Raw genomic sequence first — 25,382 nt, 5'->3', positions numbered from 1 at the left:
GGAGCTTCCTGGGACGTGTGTCGCTGCAGGGGGCCCACCAAAACCCATCCTTTGTCCTGGAGAGATGACATCCTCCCTAGCAGCAGGGCCTGGTGGGGGTTATAATGCCTTTGTCCAGAAGCATTGGAGATCATTCCCCCATGGAGATACTCTGCATTTGGGTGGCTAAAGAGGAACAAATCAATAATTTGCCAGAGTTAGCAACGCAGACGCTCAGGATGTTTGCTCTGAAACAATCTAACTCAGGAGAGTGTTCCCATCAGGGTTCAGACACAGAGGTGTCTGAGTGGATACCTTTTTATATCAGTCCAAGGGAAATATATGCTACACAATGGAGCATGGAGAGTTCAGGAGGCGGTAAGAAGTGACCCCACAAACCGGTGCTGTCTTGGGCACATGATATAGTCAGAAGGCTCATCTGGTTTTAAAAACTGGAATTCCTTTTCTGGACCTAAAATAATACATGGCTCTATTGAAGAACCATGTGTTAATTGCTATTTCAATTTGACCAATGTAATTTTGCTTCCTAAATTTTCCATATCATAGATGGTTGGATGCAGCATCCTGCTACTTCAAGTGTTGCACAGCATTGCTGTGCTCTGTTAAATAACTTCCTCCTTCCATGCCAGAAATAGCTACGTTTCAATGGTAAGCAAAGAGATCTTAACATTTGTAGTTTATAGAGCTTCTAGTTGGGATTGCTGAAGTGTATAAACATAAACCTTTTTCGAATTTGCTTTCTGGAGAAGCTGCTGTTAACAGGGAGGAGCATCCAGTATGGTCAGTTTAGCCAGTCCACCAGAACCTATCAGATAAAGGACATTTCTACCCAGCCTCTCTCCTCTATGCTTTCTGCTGATCTCTGTATTTAGATGACCTGGAAGACACTACTCTGGAGCCTGGGAAAGACAGGATTCTTCACTAGTGCTGTTGTAAACTATGTTTTAGGCTCTGTGACAGAATATTGAGTTGGTTTAGACCTTGAGTAAGCTGATGATGTTCCCCTTTCTTAGGAGTCAGCCCCCTCAACAATGGAGGCTGAGGGAGCAGTCAGAGTCTCTGGGAGGGTGACCAGGAGGGTATTGCTGCTGGCAGGAGTGTCTGAAGCAGTGAATGTGCCCAGCGTGCCAGTGAGCTGTGTTCACTCATCCAAGGGCTGATTTAGCTCAGAGGTGGTTCATGAGACCTTGGCCCCTCTCCAGCTCTAGCCTTTCCCCTCCTCTCAGGAATAATAGCATGGGTTAAAAGCAGAAGGACTGAAGAAAGCACAGCCTTACTTAACCACACATGGAAATAAAGAAATGTCTACAGCAATATGGGGAATTAAGGGAGAGGAGATAAAAGGAAGTCGGGAGATAGAAGAGGGAGGGAAGGAGAGGATGGCAGGGGATCTTTTCCAGCCCTGCTTACAAGGTGCAGGATAATTCATGGCCCTTGTTTACACTGCTCCAGACCACATCACAGACATTCCTGGTTAATGGCTTCCATCTGGAGCAGCCATGTGCTGCCCAGCCTCCCCCTCACCATGCTGCCAGCAGAGGAGTGTCTCCCTCCAGACCTTCCAACCCAGCTACCTCTCACAGACTGCCATAACTGAGGGGATTGGTGCATGCGTGGTCTGCCCCTGAGACATTACTGTCACGTTTCCATGACCCAAGATAAGTAAGGGGGCTGGGATACACCTCAGACAGCTGAAAGACCCGTTAACGTGGGGCCCATGGGATGGCTGGAAATGGAATGCAGGGACACCCAGTCATTCTGCACAAGCTCAGCCTAAGTCCAGCAGGGATTATTAGCTCTGGCTCAGCATCAACCCTGCTGGACCTGGGCTGCTTCCCAACAGGACCGCTCAAGTGTCTCCACATTGCACCTCCCAGCACTCTGGATTTGGGAGGGTTTATTAGCTTGGGCACAGTGCCAGACATGAGCTGCCTTTCTGCATCTCCATAGTGCCTGAACTAAGTGAGTTTCACTGTGCTCAGAACACAGTGGAAAGACACCTGCTTGGCTCCAAGGGAGTCCAGCTCTGGACAGACAGGTACTAGGCCAGCCCTGGTGAATCCAGCAGGATTTGTGTGAATTCTCTTATGCGTCTTTGCACCATGGTTCCCAGCCATCACAGCCCCAGCAGCAGGGTCCTGAAACAACCCCACTGGTTCTACCTGGGCCAGGTTTATCAGGTTGGGATCTACATTTGGCAGAAGTGGCAAAGCTGCTCAGAGACCTGAAGCAGATCTGGAAGCAGCAAGGCCACAGTCACACACTGCAACACAGAGCCTCCCTTTCTGAGTCCTACCAGACCTGGTCTGGCTCAACTTTCTCTGCATCTGCAGCAAAGACTGAAGTGCAGAGGCAGAGCTGTATGTGGGCTCCACAACCAGAACAGAGAGGATGGTGGAAGTCAAAGGTGCACAGTGGAACTGGAATGGCCAAAGGAGACAGTAGCAGAATCTGCTGCAAATCTGAGTGAGCTGCATCCAGAGGATCCAGCCTTCAGCTGACCCACAAGACAGCAAATGCAGCCTGCAAACCAAATTTAGGCTGTCATGACATGCAGAATATTCAGTGAAGTTGGAATCAAACCCAGGCTACCATAGCAGTTACAAGTTAATTTATTTATTGAGTGTCCTACAAGGTCTTGGAGGTGTGATCATGGGTTAAAGGGAGAGACATGGGAAGATCAGTTTCTCACTCTCCTCTCTTTGTTTGTGTCATGCTCCCTCTCGAACTCATTCTCTCGGCTAAGCAATACATTCCCAGCATCTGTCGAGTTTGATCTGCTCTAAGCTCCAATGAGAGGCAAAAGAGGAGCTGAGACGGGAATGAAACAGAATCCCAGTCTGTGACGAGGCACTGAGACTCCTCACTGCGCCCCATGCGGGTTGCCCTGTCATAAATCATCATTTGTCAAATTCAATAAGCATCCTTAACACAAAAATGATGCTATCTCTTGGGAGCCTCAAGTGCCTGAAATTTTGCACAGATGTGGAGATACAAAAATATAAGGGAAGAGGGGAGGATGGGGGGAGGAGGAAGGAGGACAGATTTTGCATGACAGAAAGGGTGTTCTCTACCCTCTGCTCCATTCCCATCCTGTTGCCCTTCACCCCACTGCCACACGTGCAGCCATGCATGCTGTGTTCCTCGGAACACTGCAGACCCGGCTCCTGGCACAGCTTTTGCATGCTCTAAAAGGAGAAAGCAAGGAGAAAGCAGGCTGTGTATGCAATATGGAAAATCCAAGTACTTTGAGGGCCACAAACCCACCACAAAAAGCTTCCCTGCCAGCCCAGAGATGTGGATGGCAGGGGGGCCCTGGGGGCAGCGTCCTGCTTTGGACAGAAGAGGTCATGGGGCACTTTCATTAGAAATCATGCTGCTGCCATTTCCACTCCCTGCCAGCAGCAGGAGAGCTGTAGCTTGGGTTAGACACCCCATCCCTTATTGTGCAACAGGAGGCTGGAGAATAGGGCCACTCTGGGGGGTTCAGCTGTGAAATCTCACTCCTCAGTGGAATGTGCTGCACTCTGGCCAGAGCCAGGGACCAGCACTGTTGTAAGGAAAGGCTGAGTGCAGGCTGCTGTGACCACTGAAGCTTGAAAGCAGACTCCATTTATGCACATACAGGTTGCATTGCACCATACATTATCTATGCTTAAAATGTCACATATAAAAAGGAATATCTGCAAGCACCTACAACAGCCATTCTGTCTCCCCCTCAGGACTAGAGTGCCTGTCTCCAAAATACAGAGAGAGAATCTCTGAAGCTTCTTGAGCTGAAGTAACAGACAGAGGTGACATGCCAACATCCTCTGCAGATCAGGCAACCATGGGACACAGATCATGACATACTGTCATGACCAACTGAAGCTTAGTCCAGCTGCTCAAAATGCATCCCAGACAGGATCCTGCTTATGTGACACTCACCATCACGACTGACATCTGGGCCAGGGAGGATAAAGCAGCCACACTCTGGGGCTTCTGCAAATGAGATTTGGGCACAGGGAGACAGTGCAGTGCTCCTTGGTTCAATGGCAAGCTTACAAACAGGCCAAACTGCAGAGCTTACTTTGCACTTGCTCACACACCCTTGTTGTCAATGAATCATTCAGGTCACTGCAGACAAATCTCTAACCACCTATCACCATTTATCCTTCTAAGATATCTGTGCTACAGAGCAGCCATTTTAGAAAGAGTGTGAAGTTTTCTGAAAGCTTTTCCAGAGGGTATTTTGAATGCCTCTAGTTGCTGAGCCACAAAGATACTCTGGTACCACAAACAAATTGCTGAAGTAGCAGAGGGAAAATATAAAACCACATTAAAATTCCAAATAAATATGAAAAATACCTTCAGTAGATAAATATGCCTTGACTTTGAAGGTCAGAGTATTGATCCATCTGAAGGCTAGAAGCAACTACTTTGTGCTGCACTTGTGATCCTCCAGTTGCAGTTATTATTATTATTGGCATTATTGTTGCAGTAGCAGCACCTCAAGGACCTATTCAGGATCCAGATGCCATTACAAAAGTGACACTGAATTCAAATGAAGAGATTTGTGATGAACAGTCTGATTCAAAACAAAACCAAACTCTACATGACAAAGCAAACACAGCAAATCTTTGTGAATCAAGCTCAGTGCCACTGCAGCCAGACTGCTCCCAGCACCCAAGCCAGGATGTTAGAGGAGCTGTAGGGTCTCTGTGTTGGGAATTTAGCTGCTAGAGAATGGAAAATTACAAAGCTGTGGCTAATTCCAAGTCCTGCACCTGCTAGATAGCGTGTCCTTGGGCCTAGCTGTAGTATGATAACAAATAGTGAAAGAGACATGAGAAAAGAGAGATGTAACCCCTAAAGAATGAGGAAGAGTTCATGGTATAGTTTAACCAATAGATTGCTTGGCTTACAGAATATTCATAAGCTTATTATTTGCTGTATAAGTGTTTGATACTTTCTTCAATAAATTGTACCAGGACCAGACTGGACCTGAAGAACCTGTGATGAACCACCTGGTCCCCTTCCTTCGACATCTCTGTACTGTACCACAGTCCCTTCTGGGATTGGAGTGTTGATACACCCAGGGATTAAGCCCATAGAGTAAGCAGCACATAAATCACAGAGTAGTTCAAGTGCACAGATCTGTGCACTTGAACTACCTTTGGGGATGCTCCTCTTTTCCATCAAAAAGTTCTGCACGAGGAAAAAGGGAAGAACAAGGATATTTGGAACAGGCGCCAGCCTCGTGATGCCACCAGAGCTCTGCCAATACTCCTGACGGTCCCCAGCAAACAGGCACCTCAGGCACAGGCAGGTGGCAGGTCCGTGCCTGCGCACTGGGGGCAGGCACGCACAGATGGAGGGCCGTGCCCTGGGCCCCACCAGGCACCGTGAGAGGCCCGCGCAGCCTCTGCGGGCGCGCAAGGCGCGGCGTGCCTGGCCCGGCGCCGGCCCCGCCACCGCGTGTGCTCAACGCGTGTGCCCGCCCTGCGCGGAGCTGCCCCGGCAGCTGCAGAACGGCACCTGCAGCCCAGCAAACACATCTCTGCCCAGAAATGCAAGAGGACTCATTTTAACCTGGTGCACATGAGGAGGAGGAAAGGGGAAGCACGGAGAGATGGGCTGCAGCAGAAGCAGCAGGAATTCCTGGGCATGGGGTATTTGTTGAGGCTGATCACATGCAGTGGGTTAACCTGAGTTAACCCAAGGAAAGCTAGCTTGGGTGTGCCTCTATGTTCTGCAAATACATTCTACAAATCCAGTTAGAAGAGTATGCCCAGAAAAACCTCCTAAAAGACAGACTATGCTATTATATAGGTCAGTTATTTCAGACATGGAAATTATTAGCTGAAACTGGGGGAAACTAATCTTAAAGAATAAATCTAATCAACTCTTTCCCCCACCATAATTCCTTGAAAATAGCTTTCCAACAAGATAAAGATGTCTTTTTTTTTTCTTTTTTTTTTTCTTTTTTTTTTTTTATACCTGCAGGGAGATATCAAACTCAATCACTGCTGGTGTTACAGGTCTGAATCTTGCCTAACTTAACTCTTAAGCCAAGTAAATTCTATTTGGTGAAAGAAGTAAATATTTTTCTTTAGACTACCTTTCAAGGAAAGAAAGCCTATGTGAGTGTGCTGCCTACACACCTCTCTCCTTGTTATCCTTTTAACACTGTGATTAATTGCAATCCAATTCACAGAACCCTCAGGCAATTAAATCCCAGGAAAAACCTCATGCAAAAAGTTTCAAGAAAATGAATGGCTGGATCAAGTATGGCAACTCAAATTTGTGTCTCTACAGAGTTCTGGAATGGGGGCAAAATCTAACTGCAGCACACTGTTAGCAGCCAGCTGAGCAGTGAGCCTGTACTGGTGCCCAGTCAGAACACAGGCTACTTGTGTATGTGCAGTCTCCTACCCAAGTGGGTGTTGCAAAGATGTAGAGATTACATGGGCTACTGTACAAACTAGGGAGTTGTAAGCAGTGAGTCAACAGGAGATGAAGCATCATTCATTTACAGAAGATTCCATCAGCAGCACCCATTGAAAGCTGTTTGAAGGTCTGCACTGCCAGAGCAGTCCAATAAAGACTAATTGATAAATTACAGAGTGTCTGTAACTCTGATATCAATGCAGAAGGGGAAAGGAAAAGATGTATGTAAATATTTTTCACACAAGGTTCCACAATTAATGAACACGATAGTCATACCATACATATACCCACATATCTCTGTTCATATCCTTCGTTTCTCCCAAGCCCCTAGGGTACCCATAGCAAAAGTTCACAAACACAAAGCAAAGGTCATGATGCTGACAAGACATCTTTATTGCTAGACAACTCCCCAACCCACCCATGATAAATTAAGGTCCTTATTCCTGCTTAACCCATAACCTTTGTAGTAGACCCTGAAGGTCAGCCATGGCAAGTTTTCCAACCTGGGGATGGGGGCAGATATGAGATCCACACTCAGAGGTCCCTTTTCTTCCTATCCAATGTGCAAATGAGTTTACAGAGCCTCAGCAGTATATCCATACCCCCACACACAAGACAGACACACAGGATACTTGCACAAATGCACTGCAGTGGAGATAAAGCTAATAGTTTACATGCAAACACACGCCCAGACATGTGCTCCTTCCTGGAGATGCCCCCTCCCCCTCACACTTTACACATTATATAAGAATTTTATTCTGTAGTATGCTCTGAGGAAGGCGGCATTTTGCCAGATTTCAAAATGGCCTCATTTATCACCTAAATCCCCTACTAAAGCTGGGGAATAAGGTTTGTAAAACAGCCCAGATTAATGAGGCTGCATCTACATCTTAATAGCTTTTGTGTGTGCACAGTGCTTCAAGCTGCGCTTGTGAGCAGTGTGTGTTTCTGTGGCTTACGGACTTTCTTTCTTCATCTTACCAGGTACGTCTCTGTGTGCTGCTGTTCCTGACTAATGCTGTATGCCTGCACTGCCTGTGCCCAGCACATAGAACCTCCTTCCCTGGCTGTAGCTGGTTATGCTGCATGCAGGTGGAATTCTCCCTGTGAGCACCTCCCTATTTGCAAATGTGATCTGTGTAGGGAACCTATTTATGCCAGGGCTTTGATATCCATCAGTATGCTTTTGTGCATGTTAAAGTCACCACTTCAGTGCTGGCTCCTTAGGCAACAGAGGCCTACATTTCTTCTCTGTGTTAGGGGAATTTCATTTTGATGCTATATATAAGAATTCTGGTGAAGTAATTAACAGAAGCCTCCAGAGGATTCGTTATGAAAACAAGGCACCACGTGCCAGATTCAGAGGAACCTTGTACTCCTTGCAAACTCCTCCAGGCAAGGAAGATATTGCAGCTTCAAAGGAAACATAACCCAGGGCAGGGAACAGCAAGCACCAATGAGGTCCGTTTCTCAGTCCTTGAAAACAGCTTTAGCAGAAAGCTGGAAAATGCAGCAAATTGAAAAAGAACATTCCAGATGGGATCACAAAAGAAAAGGGCATCAGTTCCATTGACAGTGAAGATTAATTTTTAAATTACATTCCAAAAAACTCTTCCAAGAGCATTTGACCTGTGTCAATCTAGTGTCTCCAATCATCCCTTATGTAGGACAGAGGGAACGCTTGGAAATTCCCCTTACAGAGTTTATCCTACGGCTCTTTCTTAGCTCCTTCTCCCCGGATTTTTTTTCATCCTTTCCTTATCCATTTCTCCTTCCACGTCTCTGATGAGAAACTGCTGCTGCTCCCTTCCCTCCCCCCTCCCTCCCCCTGTCTGCTGTCAGCCATTTCACTTGCTTTTTCTGCTCTTGCATTCACCAGAGCTGAATTCAGTGACAGCCTCTTGGCAATTTCCCTTTGCTGGTGACTCAGGTAATTGGATCTGGTGCCTTGGGGAGCTGCCAAGCATGATGTCACAGCTCTGCAGAAAAAAATACCCTATGTAATTGCTTGATACACTAGCTAATGTCTCATCCCGGTGGAGGAAAGAACTCTGAGTTTGGGAGTTGCCAAGATTTCAGAGACTTGGGACTCTGGTTGAAGTGAATAAAGAATTACCAGTATTTTTTTGTTTACACACGTTCTTGCTTGTTTACTATGTGCTTATTAACTCTCCTCCGACCAGGAAATCTCAATGTTCATAATAAATACTGCAGTCCCTTTACAAAAAGGGAAGGACTGCAAACCTTTCATTAAACAAAAGAAAATGGGAATGAAACATCAATACAGCACAAGAACAAACAGCTTTATGCACAATGGTATAAGCCTGCATCAGGGTTTATTCTGTCCTTTAATAACATTTGCATACCAGCACTTAAATGCACTTGGATCCTTGATCTCTTCCAAGAGTGTAGGAAGACACCTGTCTTTTCCTAGCTGCAAGGAATAGATTTGGAGGACAGGTTAGGGATCAGAAGGGATCAGTGTTAGTCTCAGGGTAGATATGAGAATGTATCTGAAATCCATTAAGTGAAGCAGCAAGATGAGAATGAGCTAATGGGTGATTCTTGCTAACACACTAATAAAATGGAACTGAAAGTTTCTGGCTCTTCCCTAAACTGCCCCATCTTGTTTGGAAAAGAAACCCTTGGGAATTTAGTATTCAGAAGAAGCTGACTGTTCCAAGTTCTGCTTTTCAGATGTTTTATGTTGATCTTCCTTCTTTTGTAGACTTAAGGAATCCAGCCAGCAAGGATCTGGCACAGTGAGATTTTTGGACCTCGGCTCTCTTCCCACAGTTCATCTGCAAGGCTGAATCCATTGCTAGAGGTATTGATTGCTGTGCCAAGAGGAGGGAATGGGAGTATGAGAACTCAGAAAGGAAATCTTTGATTCTCTTCACTGCATGAAACATTTTCCCCAAGTAAAATAGAACCTGGCTTTGCTTGTAAATGCCCCAAAAGACCTCACAAGAAAATTGAAGCCTTGTGTAAGATATTATCTGCTCTAGATCTCCAGTATGAACAGAGGTTAACTGCAAGAGTGGTTTTGTCCTCTCCACTACTGCAACTGGAGGGATGTTGAATAACCTGGAAGACTTGGCAAGTCCTGAGAAACAATCAATCATTTTTTGATAGGTCCCATTTTCCAACTAGAAAAGATCTGTCCTGACTTTCCATCCTGCTCTGGCCATTTCAGCAGATGATAATTACTATTCCACTGAGCTGGTTCTCACACAAGCACAAATATCATATTCCTCAGCTCTCTGTCATATTTGTTCAGGCAGGCCACCAAATTTGGGTTAAGTCTCCTGCTGTGATCTCTAACACCCTTGTATTTCTAATCCTGCCAGTCTAGGCCTTCCCTGGACTTCTGTGGCTTTGATGAAGGGATGAAGTTTCCAAACTCTGCTGCATTAGTCCAGCCCTCCTGGAGTGACTCACGAGTTTAGTTTCCCCTGTAGGTGTGAGACCTGTGCAGTACTGCGGCTGTTCTGGGCAGCTTGGAGAGAGTCTGGAATAAAGGCAAGAGGGTTGCAGTTCCCATTTTTCCAGACTCTTGCCTCCTCCCACTCTGCCTTCCGATGGCACACTGTTATATAGGGATCTAACTGGTACCACAGCTGCAGAAACCTGCCATGCAGATGGCACCACTCCACTCCTGGAAAAGGTGTTGGAGGTCTTGCTGGGGAGAAGAGGCCACACCTATCTAACCTCTCTTTAGGGCCTCACATATCTACATGTTAGCTGGCTTGTACCAGTGACACCACTCAGACTTTGCCAGCACAGCTGATATCAGCAGGATACAGTTCAGATACCTGGAAGGATTGTCAAATGGAAACCTCTTCAATTGGCAAGGAACTAGCAATGGCCTTAGAATGACTTTTTTAAAAAGGGGGATGGAAATACAAATTTTCTTCACTTCTCTTTTTAGGGCAATTTAAGTACTAAGTGGAGAAGCATTATGCTCTAGGGAAGCCATTTGCTGAGAAGTTTCCCTCTGTCCCTCAAGGGACAAGCCTCCCTCACAGCTGCACAGGGGTGTCCACTGTCATTTCCAGAACTACACGTGCAACTGGTTGTCTATCCCCTCAAAAATAAAAAAATGCACAAGCATGTATGATTTCTGACATGAAACACAAATCCATGCCATTTTAGCCTCTCAGATTTCTTCCTTGGATCAGCTGAGATGTTCAGTCTAGTCATTCAGATATTTATTGCTTCTGATTTCTCCACATGAAATTCCCAGTCAACCAACAGAAGTTGTGTTTGGATATAAGGACCTGGAAATAACAAGTAACCTGTGAATAACATTCATTGGTGCAAAAAAAACCACTGCTGTATCATGACAAGACATCAGCACAACAGGGAAATTAAAAAAAAAAAATACCTTATTTGGGAGCTGGTGTGAACACAGAGGAAGATAACCCTAGCAGTAGAGCATACAAGGGAAAACAAGCTATTCCCAGTGAAAGGAGTGGATCCAAAGGCAGCCCGGCTAATTGCCCCCAAAACCACTTTAGGAGACTCCAGTCTGCCAGTCTGAAGACAGGGTGAACATAAGAATGGGGCACCAAGATCAAATCAACAGATATAGCCAAAAAGAGCAAGCTGACTACATACTCAGCCCTAGGGTGGAACACAATTACAGCAGCTGACTGCCTCGGCAAGCCCAGAGATCAAAGCATTATTAAACACTGCCATTAGAATCATTAGCATAGTGCCCAGTAGTTCTGGTCAAGGACCAGTACCTCTCTGTGTTAGCCAGTGTGCAAACAGAGAAGAAAAGAATGGGCCCTGCCCAAGGAATGCTGAGTTTCAATATTAAATGTGAGACAGCTACAAAAGGAATGAAGGGGACAAAGAAGCAATAGTGTTAGAAGACAGTGATAGAAGACAGAGGAAAGATGCTTGGAATCCAGACCAACAACTTGGTTACCAGAAGGGCAGCCTCTCAATTACCTGGAAACAAGCAGGTAGCTTAAAGGTCTTTACAATGCACTCTGGTTCTTTTAATTCACTGAGATGGTTTATAGAGGTGCCAGATAGCCATGGTTTGTCTCTTGAAACAGCAGCTGAAGGCATGTTTTGGTTAGTCAGAGTAAAGAGAGGAGAATGAATCACCTGGAAAAAGGCTGATTGGACACTGCAGGTGCTCTGCAATGTCTCTCCATGCTTTCCTGCACGTGCTGCCTGTTCCAATGCTGCCCACAAGACAGACACCACGAGTAGTGGCCCCTTGCAAGTAGGGGAATTGTACTACCTGTTCTCAGAGTGGTTCACATGGTTCTACCTTCCAAAAGCCACATCACACCTGGCACTTCTTCCTCTCAAAGGAGGAAGGCTGAAAAGCCTATTCATCCTTGGGTGGTCCAGGACTGGTTGAGGCACAGCTAGACCTGACAACTGATTCTTAAGAAAGAGGATACCAGATACTGCTCGCCAGCACTGCAGGGATCAGATGAGTGATATACTCCTGCACTGGAAAAACTGTACCTGTGTCACTTCTCTGTCTTCCAGCACTGACAACATCCATTCTAGTTTTAAAATAACAGCAGTTCATGATCTTCCAAATGTTTCTAGTCAATATTGTGACTAACAAATCGTGGTATTTTTGATCTTCTTCTAGAGCACCCCCATGAAGAGCTTACAATGTTTCAGACATCAGTTAGTGTAATCTCCCCATCTGTAATCTCTCATCTCCCCGTCATGGTCCATTACCCCTGTGTCACCAGTGGAGACGATGGTGCCTCATACACAGAATGACCTACTCAGAGCCACACAACCAGCCAATGATGACTTTGGAATTTGAAAGGAGAAAAGACATGTTTGTCCACACTGGGTCTTCCAGCTCTAGGCAGAATTCTCCCACTCCCATGTGATTCCTGTATAACCACATCTGTGAAAATGTCCTGCTTAAAGCTTCCTTTTAGTCTTTCTTCTGATGTTTCCACATTCTTATTTTGTAATGGTCATGCTCACATTTTGCTCATTTTCCTAATGCTCTCATAACCTCCTCAGATGGATTTTTTTTTCCCCTTTAAAAAGATATTCCAGCCACTTCTTGAAACCCTCTGTATTTTATATATCTCTAGATCAGACTGTTAAATAGAGCCTATTCCTCAGTATCTGAGTATCTCATAATCTTATATTCATAATGACAATATCCCATGAAGGAGACAGATACCACTTTCCAGATTTTAAAGGAAGCAGAGGCACAGAGCACAGGGTAACTAACTAACCGCTAGCCAGTGCTAAGCATTCACTGCAACAAAAGTCAAGGACTGGAACAAGACAATTTCAAATTCTAATATCGCTGTTCATTTTCTATGACTGCTTTCTGAAATTGTTAAAGTGTAAATTCTTCCATCTTTTATCTGCTGTCATGAGGTTGTGTCCATGTAACAAAGCTTGAAAGTACAGAGTCTCATTACTCCAGGAACAACAGCCTGAAGAACAACTGCACAAAAAACCACTGTCCCTGTGCTTCCAAAATTTCCAAAATGAGATATCCTAACAGCAAGTAGAAGGATAATTGCCTTAGTATTATTCTCCACCCCCCCTCCCCCAATCTGGCTCACAAGGAAGCAGATTTGGTTATAAGGGCAATGCTGATTTGTGTAATATCTCTTTTTGATTGAATACTCATGCTTTCCCCAAATACAGTCTCCAGCTGGCACTGCTGGAATCAGAAAACTCACCAAGGTGAATCAATAATCTGACCCAGCAAGACATTTCTTACACTGATACAAAGGTCTGGAAAGGAAATCAGCTTATTAAAAAAAATGAATCAGAAAATTCTCATTTCAGTCATACAGTCAAGTAAATAGAAAGTAAAGATATGTAGAACCATAAGGGCTCTCAAAGATTGCTCTTGTTCTATGGCAGTCTATCTTAAGTATTCACTGAACTCTGTTTAATCTATGACAGAAAAAAAAAGGATACTTTTACTGAACTAGGTTTTGGCCATTTCTTCATTTACCATAAACTTACAAATTCTGATCTTTGAGTAGGACCAGCACAGACCTGGGGGCTTCTTTTAAAATCCTAGCCACCCCTTTGATAGCAAACAGCTTACTGAGAACTTCTCCTTCAAAGTGTATTGCCACAAATTGTGCTTCAATTTAATGATGATTTAGTTTACCTCACATTTCTGTCCTAAGAAGGTTAGATAAGACATTGAAATCCTTACTGAAATCCAGATATAAATAACTATTATTTTGCCATTCACTGTTAGGCAGTTACTCTGTCAAAAAGGGATTTTGATTGTTTCGACATTATTTGTTCTTAACAACTGAAGCCAAGTTATTCTAGATTACCTGGATATCCTTTAGGTGCTTATGAATTGATTATTTGATAACTTATTCCAGTGTTCTTTCAGATATTGAAGCTAGCTGACTTGCTTACAATGTCAAAGTATGCCTTTACCCCTTTTTAAGATGGCTGCTTCCTGGCTCTCTATTAATTCTCTTTAACCTTTTCACACAAGTATTAATGCTGAGAAAGTGATTAAGTACTCTGCTTAATAGTAATTTGATCAACCAGTATCTCATGACCCACTGTGAATCCCATATTAATACTTTCCTGACTTGGAGCCCTGTTGTTACTTGAACCCTGTGAGTTACTCCAGAACAATACTCAAAATTTTCTCTACATGTAATGCAATGTGGTCTGTAAAACTAGAATTTGCTAATGCTAAAATCTACCAAGGCACTTTGCAGTTGAACCCTTTCTAGGAAATGGGGATGCACCCTGATTTTGCAAGTGAACTACTTTAAATACGGAAAAGAGAAAGAAGTTTTAGGTGGACTGTAATATAGAATAGCAGAAACAGAAAGAGATGGTTCTACCATAGATGGAATAAAACCTGCTGGTAGTTTATACAAAGAAAATCTAGGGAAGTATTTGTCTGTTGGTAAGGCTGAAGTGCTACAAACAGCACTATCGGGCTTGCTCTGTGTCAGAAGAAAGCTCAAGAACGGAATGTAACAGTGACTGAGATATCATTAAAGATTTGCGCTATAAAATAATAGTAGATATGTGTGTTTTATTTAGATTTTTATGTTTTAATTGTAATTGATGTGTTTTAGTATTACAAACCAATTAATGATTAACTACACTTTTTTAAACCTTTATGACACTGACACCAAAGCATGACACTTGCATGAATTACAATCCTATTACAATTCTATTGAGTCTCTTGGACTAAAGGTTTGTGGGCCTTCAAAAGCATGCACAAGGGAGTGGGGATTTCTCTCCCCATGACAGACTCCTTCCACTGACATTGATATAAACTCACAGTGGTCCTGAGATTGCTCAGTATCTGTAGATATTGGACTTGTTTAGTGTTGGTGACCTTCAGATGAGTGTATTACTACAGTAATTTTAAAGCTTCAGGATAGAAATACCAGAAAATATAAAACTTACATGCCATAAAAAGATTATGATTTGGGGTGAAATGCCACATGGATCCCTGCTGCCATCAAGTCAAATGCTCTCATGGATGACATTAGAAAACAGCTGCAAAGCCCTTGGTATAGGACTTTGTTAATGTACTGTACAGAGCTAGACTGGCCTAAGCTGTATAAACAGACACATCACCTATATAGGCATCTCTCTTTGTACTGCATGGAATTCCTTTCTCCATATGCTCATAAACTCTCTCTCTAGAGTATCTAAGAGCAGAACAATGCATGGCATCCCACTGGGCTGATTTTCTTTCCCACGTCTCAGGAATGGTAAAACCTTTTTCTTCATTGTAACTGATTTAATTGTATTTTCAAGCTGCTTCTTTCCTCACTCCCTCTCTCTCACTGTTTTAGCTCTTTTCAATCGTGCTTTCTTTTCATCTCTTTTTTCTTTCACCTTCTTGTCTTTTCTCTGCTGTTTTTAGATCTGTCTTCAGTAAAGCCAGAGAAAGGAGATTTGTATCTTCAAGCAGAGTGATCTGTAAAGCCATGACCCTGCTTACAGAATGCCTTGTCTTTCATTATCCTAAGGTTCAGAGGAACAGTGCTAACAACATGCAAAGAAAGAGGCTTTTCTAACATATTCTTGAACAGTTTCACAGGCAGCCTTGAGAATAAACATAAAGACCTAGAATTGATGTAGAAAGTAGTGGGGGAAGGCTGAAGCCTTCTGGGGCTCTTCACATGACTTCTTTGAAGGCAGAAGAAACAGCAATCCGTGTCCATATCATACGAACAAACATTTTTATAATCAGAAAGGAACAATTTCAGAGTCTCTGTAATTATCACTAGTGTCTGGAGAAAGAAAGTCTTGCAGAGGCTAGCTGGAGCTAGAAGCCAGCACTGCAGGCTAGCCCAGGAGAATGAATACACAGCTGCCAGCACCCTCTATATGACAACCAAACCTGAACCTCTGCTGAGGCCTGTCCTAGATTTCAGTGACAGATAGGTGCACAGGAGCATTTCTTCATGGGCCACTTTACTATCTTGTTTGAATGTGGAGATTCAACACCAATCAGTAGCTTGGAAGATCTGATTGCTCCAGAGATGGTATTGAGAGGACTGGCTGAACAACAGCATGACTCAGAATGGAGTGGAGCTGGACCTCTTATTCAAAGCCAGTGTTAACATTTCCTGTCATCTGCAGCTTAAGCTGCTCCTGGACATCCCTTGCCATCCATCCCAGCTACAGCAGACATGTGTCTCAAATATAAGTGGTGGCTGATTCTTTACAACAGATCTAAGGGTTCTTATGATATCAAAATGCCCCAAATTGGAGAATGGGGGATGTTGTGTAGCATCTTAGGTCAGAGTGTACTCTCTCACTGTGTTGTTGGTGGTGAGCTTCTAAAAGCAATGCCCAAGAGACTTCCCTGTACTCTGAAGGGCTAGTCACTCTAGGGGCATAAAACCACTCTTGGCTAACAAAAAGAGTGATTCAGATGTTGTAACTGCAGAATTTTTCAAGCACAGCATGCCTGTGACTGCATGGAGTGGAAAGATGAGCTTCATCATACATGTCTTTCACCACCCATGCAGACATACTGTCAGGCCACAAGCCAAAAGCAGCTTCTGAGTCTGCATATGCAAGTAATTAGAAACTTTGTGTGTGTGTAGTGCTTTCTTCCCCTCTGTCTTCTACAATACCTAAACCACTGTATAAATTAAAGCTAGAAAAATTGTATCTAATCCCATTTAAACTGTTCCTTTATAGTCAACATTGAGTGTCTTCTTCCAGTCCCCAAGCACTTTTTTCCTAGCAGTTTTGTTGTGTGCTTCAGGCGTTTCTTGCATTTGCTGTGATGGAGATAGCCTGCATCCACTTTCAGCAATTTAGACTTTAATTGTTTCTGTATTGGTATGTATATGATTCCTTATCTTTCTCAAAACACTTATTAGGTAAGTTTACCCATGTCTGCATTTGGCTACACCTTACACTTGTCTCCATAAACAAACTTCATAAGCTGAGGGACCACCTTGGTGTTGATTTGGTCAGAGGTAGATTCAAATGTGCTACTGACCTTATGCAATAGTTAAAGCTCCTTCTTGGAAACAGTCATAGGTGCCTATCTTCTCCCTGCAAAAAGGAGTTGAAAACTGTCTTTTTAAGGATCTCAGAAAATTTCTCCTTCCTGACCTGAAACTGCCCTAAAATTCAGTTGGTTTACTTGTTTGTGAAAAACACCTCCTGCCATGCTGGCCAAAACAAATTAATTTCCCTGTCTATCTCTGCCCACTGTTGGTCTCTTTTTTATTATTAGACTGTGAACACTTTGGGGCAGAGACCCATTTTTTAGTATCATGGTATATAGTGATCTTGGACCATAGCTAGGACTCCAAGGTGCTACTGGAAAAAAAAAGTGACCACAAAACTCAAGTGCTCTGCATCCTCATTTGGCAATTTGTAATTCTCAGTTTGGCACCTCAACAAACACTCAACAGAGAAGGAAGGAGACTGGGCTCTGGAATCATTAGTTTTACTATTAAATGTTAGTATGATTAGTTATTCCTTTGAAATCAGTGATGTGTCTAATGTCAGAGAGAGAAGACAGGTCCTACACCCTTAGGCTTTAACAACCTAAATGTGATTATACAGCATGAGATTTGAAAGCCTGAGTACATATAGGATGTTGAGTGTCAAATGTGGATCAGGAAACAAGGGTAACTGCAGCATCTGAGGGAGGCAAGTACCTCAGGCAGATAAAAGACAGGAGAAAAAAAATTAAAATATATTAAATTGGCAGAAGGAAAATGCAGTATGCTCATGAACAAGCATTCCCTTCCTGTGGAGTGTGTGAAACTGCAGAATACTATGAAACCTCACAGAGCTTAATAAGAAATATCACCAGTTTCAGTTGTGGGCCCTAGAACTGGAAAGTGCTCACTTTACTTGCCTGCTGACTGAACGTATTTATTTACTGCATGACGAGGATGCCCAAAGAGTGACCCTGCAAGGAATGCACTGCACAGATTTTAAGCATGTCCCTACCTCTAAATGCGGGGGCGGGGGGGGGAACACGGTGAAACGTACGTGTACAAACAGAAAGAAAACTTTGTACAGAATCACCGCCTGGACTGTTTGAATTTTGAAATGCCTCCATGAACGGAGCTTCCAGGGAACGAGGTAGCTGTGTGCCTGCAGAAGGAGCCCCGAGCAGCGGCGCAGCGGCTCCCGCGGGGCACGAAGTCCGGCACAGGCACCGAGCCTGGCCGCGCACGGCCAGCAGGCTGTGTGCTCGCCCCAGCTGCTGCTCCTTGCTCCTTGACGTGTGTGCGTGTGTGTGTGTGTGTGTTACATGACTATAGAAGGAGCAATCAGTCAGCTCCCAGGAATCTTAGCAACAGCCGCGTCCCCAGAAAAGGCTTGTAGCAGCTGGAGCGGTGATGACTCAGCAGCATGGGCTCTCTGGCCTCTTGCTGATCCCTGGCAAGGACTGCAGCCCAAGTTCTGGCTCCCTTGTTTGGGTCAGTGCTTTCTTGCTGGCACCAGTAGATGAATTCCTGGATCCTGCTGGCCTTGGCATTCGAAAGCAACCAAAAATTAGCTGATAGCTGCAGCCAAGAAAGTTTTTTTGTTCTCTTTTTACTTTAACGACAAATTAAAGAAAAAAAAAAAACAAAACAAAAACAAAAACAACACCAAATCAAAACAGAAGAAAACTGAACAAAACCCGCAGAATCCTGTTAGTACACTGTAACAGGAGACAAATGGCAGAGTTCATTCGTGGCAGATGTGTAGGGGAAGATAGTCACATGCCAGGAGACCCACGTCCCTTTGGTCCCTTGGGGAATGAAACAGATGAGTGGGTTGGGGCTGGGCTGGAGACTATACAAAACATCACTAGAAGGTTTGTTTATTTTCTGTACCGAGAGTTTGAGGCTGTGGTGTTGAGTAATTCTGTCGACATTTCACCTAGTTCAAGTCACTAGTGCAATGAATCTATTTGGCCTCTAGTTGTTTTCTACTCTGAGGATTTGAATCTCACAGCGTCCGTCCACCCTCCTGCAGTAATTCCAGAGACGACCGAGAAAAAAATTGGGATTAAGGAGTCAGGGGTCAGGATTGCAGCGTGTTTGCACAGCGGGAGGAACCCTATGCTGGGGCAGTGAAGGGACTCAGGTGTGGGTGAGCAAGGGGTCCCCGGGCAGTGCTGTCCCCGGGAAAGGGGCCCCTGAGGAGCCGAGGGGGAAGAGAGCGGACAAGAAGGGGCCACAGGAGCCGGGCGGGGAACTGGACGTCTGGATTCTTTTGGCAGAGGGCTGCCGGGAAGCTTGCTGGTCCTGTGCCAGGCTCCAGCGAGCTCCGCTTAGTCCCTCCCTTTCGCGAGCACTAAAAATTCATCCTGAAACAAAAACATCCATGTGCGTGTGTGTGTATGTGTGTGTTTAACAATCTGCATTCTCAGCGGCACCGCCGCCACCCCGGCATCGCCGGCCTCATTACTGGGAGCAGGAAATGAGTAAAACACAAATGGCTGGGGAGGAGGCAGGAGGGGCCGCCCCGCTCCCGGCCATTGGGGCTGATGGGAGCTGCCGCGCCTTGGTGCAGATGTCGCAGCCCTCAAATGTCTGCCGGAAATTACAGCTCATGTCGGGCGGGGAGACGTGCGCTCCCCCGGCTGGGGAGCCCAGCGGGAGCCCCCCTGCCCCGGGCCGCCCTCCCCGCGCTGGGGTCGGCAACTCCCGCCCTCGCCAAACCCAGCTCGTAAATTAGCTCGACTGGAGAAAAATGCACGTAGGAAAATGTCTCGGAGCACGAAAAGGAGGAAAAAATAAGGAAAGGGGAAAAAAAAGAGTAAAAATACTTAAAAAAAAAAAACCCAAACAACAAGTACTCTCCGCCTGGAGAGAGTCGTGGCAGGGCCGGGGCCTGCTGGGCGGGCAGCCCGGCGGGGAGGCTGCGGCTGCCGCCATTGCAGGAAGGCGGGGAGGAGCGAGGCGGTGCCCCCGGTCCCGCGCAGGCCGGCAGAGCTGCCGGGAGAGGCCGCTCCCCTTCCCTCGGCAGCTCGGAGCGTTTCCCAGATAATCGCTGCAGCGAGGGCCCTGCGTTGTGAGGGCGGCGGGGACCGACCTGCTGCACACCCGCGGCAGGGGGAAAGCCGGCGTGCCGTCCTCGGATCCCCAGTCCTCATAGCGGCGACCGCCGGCAAAAGGCTGGGAACGTGGGAAAGTGAGCGGGTGTGCGCAGCGAAACAGGTTACAGGAGGGTGTGTAAGTGTAGCAGAGCGTAAGTGCATTCGGATGCCATGGGGAATGTCTGCCAGAACAGCAAAGAGCAGGGTGCCTCATGGTGTGATTCCAGCATTACTCACCCCAAGGATCAGGCGCTTCCCCACCCAGTTACATATGACCAGGAAATTACAGGCTGCGCTGCTCCCCGCCTGCCTGAGCGGCTGCCATATCATATGATGCACCCCAGAGCGGCGTGTCTGATGAAACAGCGCAGCAGCGTGTGCTTAGTGAAACGCCAGCGTTTTGTGTAAAAGACAGGCTGGGCTGGGTCAGACTGTCATTTGGTATCCTGAATGCATGCTCCCTCTTGCACATCTTGCCATTAATTAAAATGCTGGATAAAAATTAAATCCTAATCTTTCTTGCTCTTGCTGCTCACTGATTTTCTTCTGGTAGACTCCACAGCCAGCCCTGTTGTAGTTCCTGTCTCTCTCGTACTTCACCCATCCAATTTGTGGACAAACTAATTTTTATTCACACCCAGTGTTCACAAGATCTTTGTTCCTATAGCCATTGTATCAAGGGCCCTGCATCTCTCATCTTTATTACAATAGCATTCATATCCCAGATCAGATGTGCACCTCTCCTCTCTGCAGTACACAGCAAATGGAGCTAGAAAGGTCATCTCTGCAGCACACTGTCATGTGGCTTGAATCTGTCTACTACTTCCTACTTAACTGAGTTTAAGGAACTTGTTACAATGAAAGTCACCTGTGCAAGACTGCGCATTCATCTTTTCCAGTATGCTTCTCCCTGTCTCCTTCACTAACTGTGAGCTTTTGCTAGCCCTGTCAGTCTCCTCACACCCTTTCATGCCGTTCTCTAATACCACTCTGCTCCACCTTTTGCAGCAATCTCTACTCAGGTCAGCTTTCTGCAGCTAAGGTAGTCTGATCTCCTACAGTTTTGTGTTCTATTGATTCCAAACACCAGTTAAAGGCTCTTTCTTCCATGTGTTTTTAAGAGCTGCAGCCTGTGTGAATTTTCTGAAGTCTGAGAAAATAGTCCTGTTGCAACCTACTTCCAAGGTGAGGAGAAGGGTCTTCTCTTGGTTTTTTGTTTCAGTGAAATTAAGTGTATCTGAACCAGCTTCCCACCCATCCAATTTGCTTTCAGTTGACCAGTGTATCAAAAATCATACATGCATCTGGACAGACCTATGATGTCATACACTCTCCCCCCACCAAAGATCTTGTGACCACACAAGCCTTTCTTTGCAAAACCAGACATAAATTGTGACTGCAAAACCCTGTGCTGCTTCTCATTACACTCCTTCTATATTAATTGTTTTCCTTTCACTATTGGTCTGTGCTTGCCTTTTTAGATCTTCTGCTCCTGAGGGCAGGGTCTGGGCTCTTTTCTGTTCCCACAGAGTGTTAAGTGCCTTACAGGCACAACAATTCCATTAATTAAGAACTACTAACAATTTGCATTAGTACCATAGTCCTGCCGTGTCACATCAGACCACTGCTCCAGCCAGTCGAGCATGTACCTCTATCTCATGGTGCTCTGAAGCAATTGTCCCCCAGTGAGGTGGGGCCCTCACATGGGGTAGTGGCTGAACACCCAATTCCAGGCTCATTTTGCAGAGTCTGTCCAAGACTTGCTCATTCTCAATGAATCCCTGGCCCAGCCAATCATGGATCTGAGCTCCTGCATAAAGGGACACTCTAGGCTAGATGAACTTGGTCGTGTATCTGACAGAGTGACATTAGCCAAACTGTTCAGAGGCAAGGATGATGGCTCTGTAATACTCCCAGTGTGGCAGTAAGGATTAAGCAGGACTTCTCACTGACCCCAGTCCTTCTGTGCCTCCTAGCACTAGGGGCTGGAACTTCCCTTCACCCAATTCCAAATGCTTTTCTGTTTCTTACAGATGTCTCTCTTTTCTTTAAAATACAGTATTTGCTTCCCTAATATCATGCAGTAGCAATTTCCACAGTTTATCCTATAATGTTTTGCTTCAAGGAGAGATAATATGTTCTTGATAACATCAACTGATTTTTTACATCCTGTATCAATCATACTGAATTATGAGGAAAACTGTGAGTCTCCTGGGAGGGTTTGATGGCTTTACAGTGGAAAGAATCAGGAATGTGAGACTTGGGTGAAGAATTTCAATTAAAAGGAAGCCAGGAAGACTTTTCAGACAGGGTGGACACCTGTATTATATTCTAAGAAATATTTTTTGTTTGTATATCTTATATTTCATATCCTGCACAAAGCCTTTTTCAGCAGAGGATCCTATACTGAGAATCAGCAGATGGATGATTCAGCACAAAAAATAACACATTCAGGAGGAGGAAAATGAGCTACTTCTTGAATGTTGTTCATTTATCTACTGTTTGGTCTTTGCAGCATGACTGTCATCCTGCCTAGGAATGGGAAGGCAGTTTCAGGCAATGAAAGCAGTGTGAGAAAAGAGATGGGACAAGACTGCATTGCCACTTGGGAAGATTGCAAGGATGATTGAAAGTGCTGTTGAACTGGGAAGAGCCAGAAACTGAACTGCTCATTGTATGCAGCTGGAAGCCATGGTGAACATTCTGCAAAGGCCTTCTACTGGGAGATGACTCTGGTCACTGTTCCTTCCATAGCAGCTGGTCCCTGTAAGACACTGAACCCTCAACACCGCTTACAAATGTGGCTGAGGACCTGAAAGAAATGCTGGTGCACCTGATATACTGTTCCACGAGTCTTGTGAGATTAACAGCTTGTAAATGATGGCATACCTGGAATAAGTTCCCTGTTGGCACTCCTGGGCAATATATAAGAAGAAAATGTGCATCTTAGTACAGGCACACTTAAACCACATGAAGGAGACCTGTATTTTTGGAATGACAGGTCCTCCTCCATGTCTGGAGCATGACCTAGTTGGTGACTGAGATATCTGTTGTTTATAGGCAATGATTCCTCAGAAACAAATCAACTAAATGAACAAACTGGATGATAAAGTAGAACCGAGAACTGCATTGTGCTCCTCAGAGTCATAAAAATTCATCCCTTTTACAACTGCTGAGTGCTTTGCCAATATCATGCCAAGGTGAGAGCAGTTGGGGGAAGGGAAGGATATTGAAAAGGAAAATAAATAGGCCAGGTAAACAGTGCTGCTGCTGCTGCAGCAGCCGTGGTTGCCACGGCAACCAGGGTGAAGAGGAGGCGGAGGAGGAGGAGGGGGGGGGGGAGGTGGATTGATCGATAGTCCTGTGCTGGCTCATCTGGCTTCCATCCACGTGCTGCTACAGAGGGAGAGAAAATCAAAGAGCCACACGCAGGATGGCCAGGTCTCCAATTCAATACATGGCAGCAGCTTGATCAATAACTTGTTGGAAGGTGGGTAATTGACTCCCCTTGTAGCCAGGAGAAAGTGGTGCAGTGACAGAGATGTGTTCGTTAGCTACTGATTCTCAGCTCTACTTTATTACCCAGCTTGTTCATTTAGGTGATTTGTTTGTTTGCTTGCTTGAGATCCCTCTTCAGTCTGATTTCTCCCTGTACCTGTCGAAGATGAGCACCAGCTGCTGGAGCAGAGCCAGAACTGCCCCCAAGTTTCTGAGTTGCTTTCCCTCTCTTCTCCTTTATCATTTCTTTGCTCATCCTGGGGTTTTTATCTCACACTGGCAAAGGTTTCGACAGGGAAAGCTGGAAACAGGGACAACCCTTTCTTCTGGCATTTCTTGAGCTTCCTTTCCTGAAGTCTGGAGTAACATGATTATGGCTCATCTAAACACAGAGGAGCACAGTAGCCCCTCAAATAATTAAATAATTAGGTATATTTTTGCACCTCACAAGCCAAGTGAATTACAGGGAGAGATTTACAACTATTATTTTTGTATCTCTGCCCTTCTCCAGAGGAATTATCTGCAGAGGATGACTAGGTGATGCTATGAGAAAAGACAAAAACGAAAGAGAGGTATCAAAGGAAAGGACAGGAAATCAGGGCATGCTGAGTTAAAAAAAAAGGAAGGTGCAGAAAAAGAGATATTTCTGAGGAAAGCACATACTCATGCAATACTGAGATGGTGTAGGCTAATTCTCCACTGCTACCTAGAGCAGGGCAGGGAGCCTTGGCACAAGGTACAAATTTGGCCTTGAGGCAGGCAATGCTGCATTTTGTAAACAAGCCTGTATGATACAACTAAGCTCATCCTCATGCTGAATAAACTTCTGCAGGTGTTTTCCATCCAAACATAGTGGAATTTGAGTGGCAAAACCAGGACTTTTGACAGAAAGATGTTTCATCTTTTCTGTCAAAGCAAGAAGTTTAAACCTCCCTATCACCTTCTTGGGGCACTAGGAACATAAATGACTTCAGCAGGAAAAAAAAATGCCCCTTTTTGTGGTGCAACACTCATCAGCAAACTGAGCATAAAATGGTAAATCTAGACTCTGAGATGCTCTGGACAGCAAGGGTCATCTCTTTTTCTATGCTTGTCTGTTTTCCAGCTTGCTGGACTTCTGTACAATGAGCACATAGGCATATAGCAATAATAACAGCAGTAGTCCATTGCTGGGTAACTGATACGGCTTTGTAGAGCAACCAGCCCCTTAGGGTATAGCTAAGAAGAGGCAAACACACAAGAAATATCACTTCCTTCATTTCCCTGGATTTTTCTTGGAGCTAGCTCATCTAAATGCACTGATGTTCAATTTTATTTAGCTTCTGAATTAAAAATGAAAACTCGGTTGGAATTCTGCTTCCCTTAAGTTAGTTGGCTGCAGTCCAGTTCTCAAGGCTTGTGCTTTTAGAGCTTGATCCAATCCCAGAGAAGTCACTGAAAATTGCTCCACTGATTTTAATGAGTCAAACCACTGCATGAGGAGTAAGCTATAAGTATAATCTCTCAAGGCTTTTTTTTTATTATTTCTTTTATATGCTTTGAAGCAGCAGCTGGTGTATCTCACAGACACTGGATGTAAATCACAGTGGGAAGAGGGGGCTGGATGAGCACAACTGCTCCCTGTTGCATAACCTAGAAGATGCAGGTTAATTCAGGCGATGCTTGCAAGGTAGAGACTACAGCTCTTTTCATTCCCCAGTTTATCTGCCTCTGGAAATATTTACAAACCACACAAAGATGCCTCTGTGCCCCGCAGAATATTTTCCTTTGGTTCCTTTGTGAGTGGGAAAATAAGAGCATCCTAACCTCTGGGCATAATTTATGGCAGAAATAAATAGCAGAATGATAGAACAGCTCTAAAGTAAATTACTGAAAATATTCACCTGCCAGCTCTCCAGAGAAAGCAGGCAGGTGG

The 25,382-nt window shown here is 44.9% G+C and overlaps 1 protein-coding gene and 1 long non-coding RNA gene across 3 annotated transcripts in view; one reads left to right on the top strand and one right to left on the bottom strand.

The window, feature by feature from the left end:
* Nucleotides 1-25,382, bottom strand: part of ANGEL1 (angel homolog 1) — a 109,768-nt gene that overhangs the window by 50,910 nt on the left and 33,476 nt on the right. The window contains exon 1 of one of the 2 annotated variants that reach the window (XM_064714458.1): nucleotides 4,348-4,386. The exons of the other annotated variant lie outside the window; for it this stretch is intronic. The gene's annotated coding sequence lies outside the window, so the exon portion shown is untranslated. Of the gene's footprint in view, nucleotides 1-4,347; nucleotides 4,387-25,382 lie in introns of those variants that run through there. 2 annotated transcript variants of the gene reach the window in all.
* On the top strand, nucleotides 19,244-23,217 carry LOC135448424 (uncharacterized). Its single transcript, XR_010440441.1, has 3 exons — nucleotides 19,244-20,105; nucleotides 21,091-21,154; nucleotides 22,485-23,217. It is a non-coding gene; the product is annotated as an uncharacterized LOC135448424 (long non-coding RNA).

This window comes from Zonotrichia leucophrys, chromosome 5 (assembly GCF_028769735.1).
Source record: "Zonotrichia leucophrys gambelii isolate GWCS_2022_RI chromosome 5, RI_Zleu_2.0, whole genome shotgun sequence".
Taxonomy (NCBI): domain Eukaryota; kingdom Metazoa; phylum Chordata; class Aves; order Passeriformes; family Passerellidae; genus Zonotrichia; species Zonotrichia leucophrys.
The sequence above is the reverse complement of the archived record's forward strand: the minus strand, read 5'-3'. Positions and strand labels throughout refer to the sequence as shown.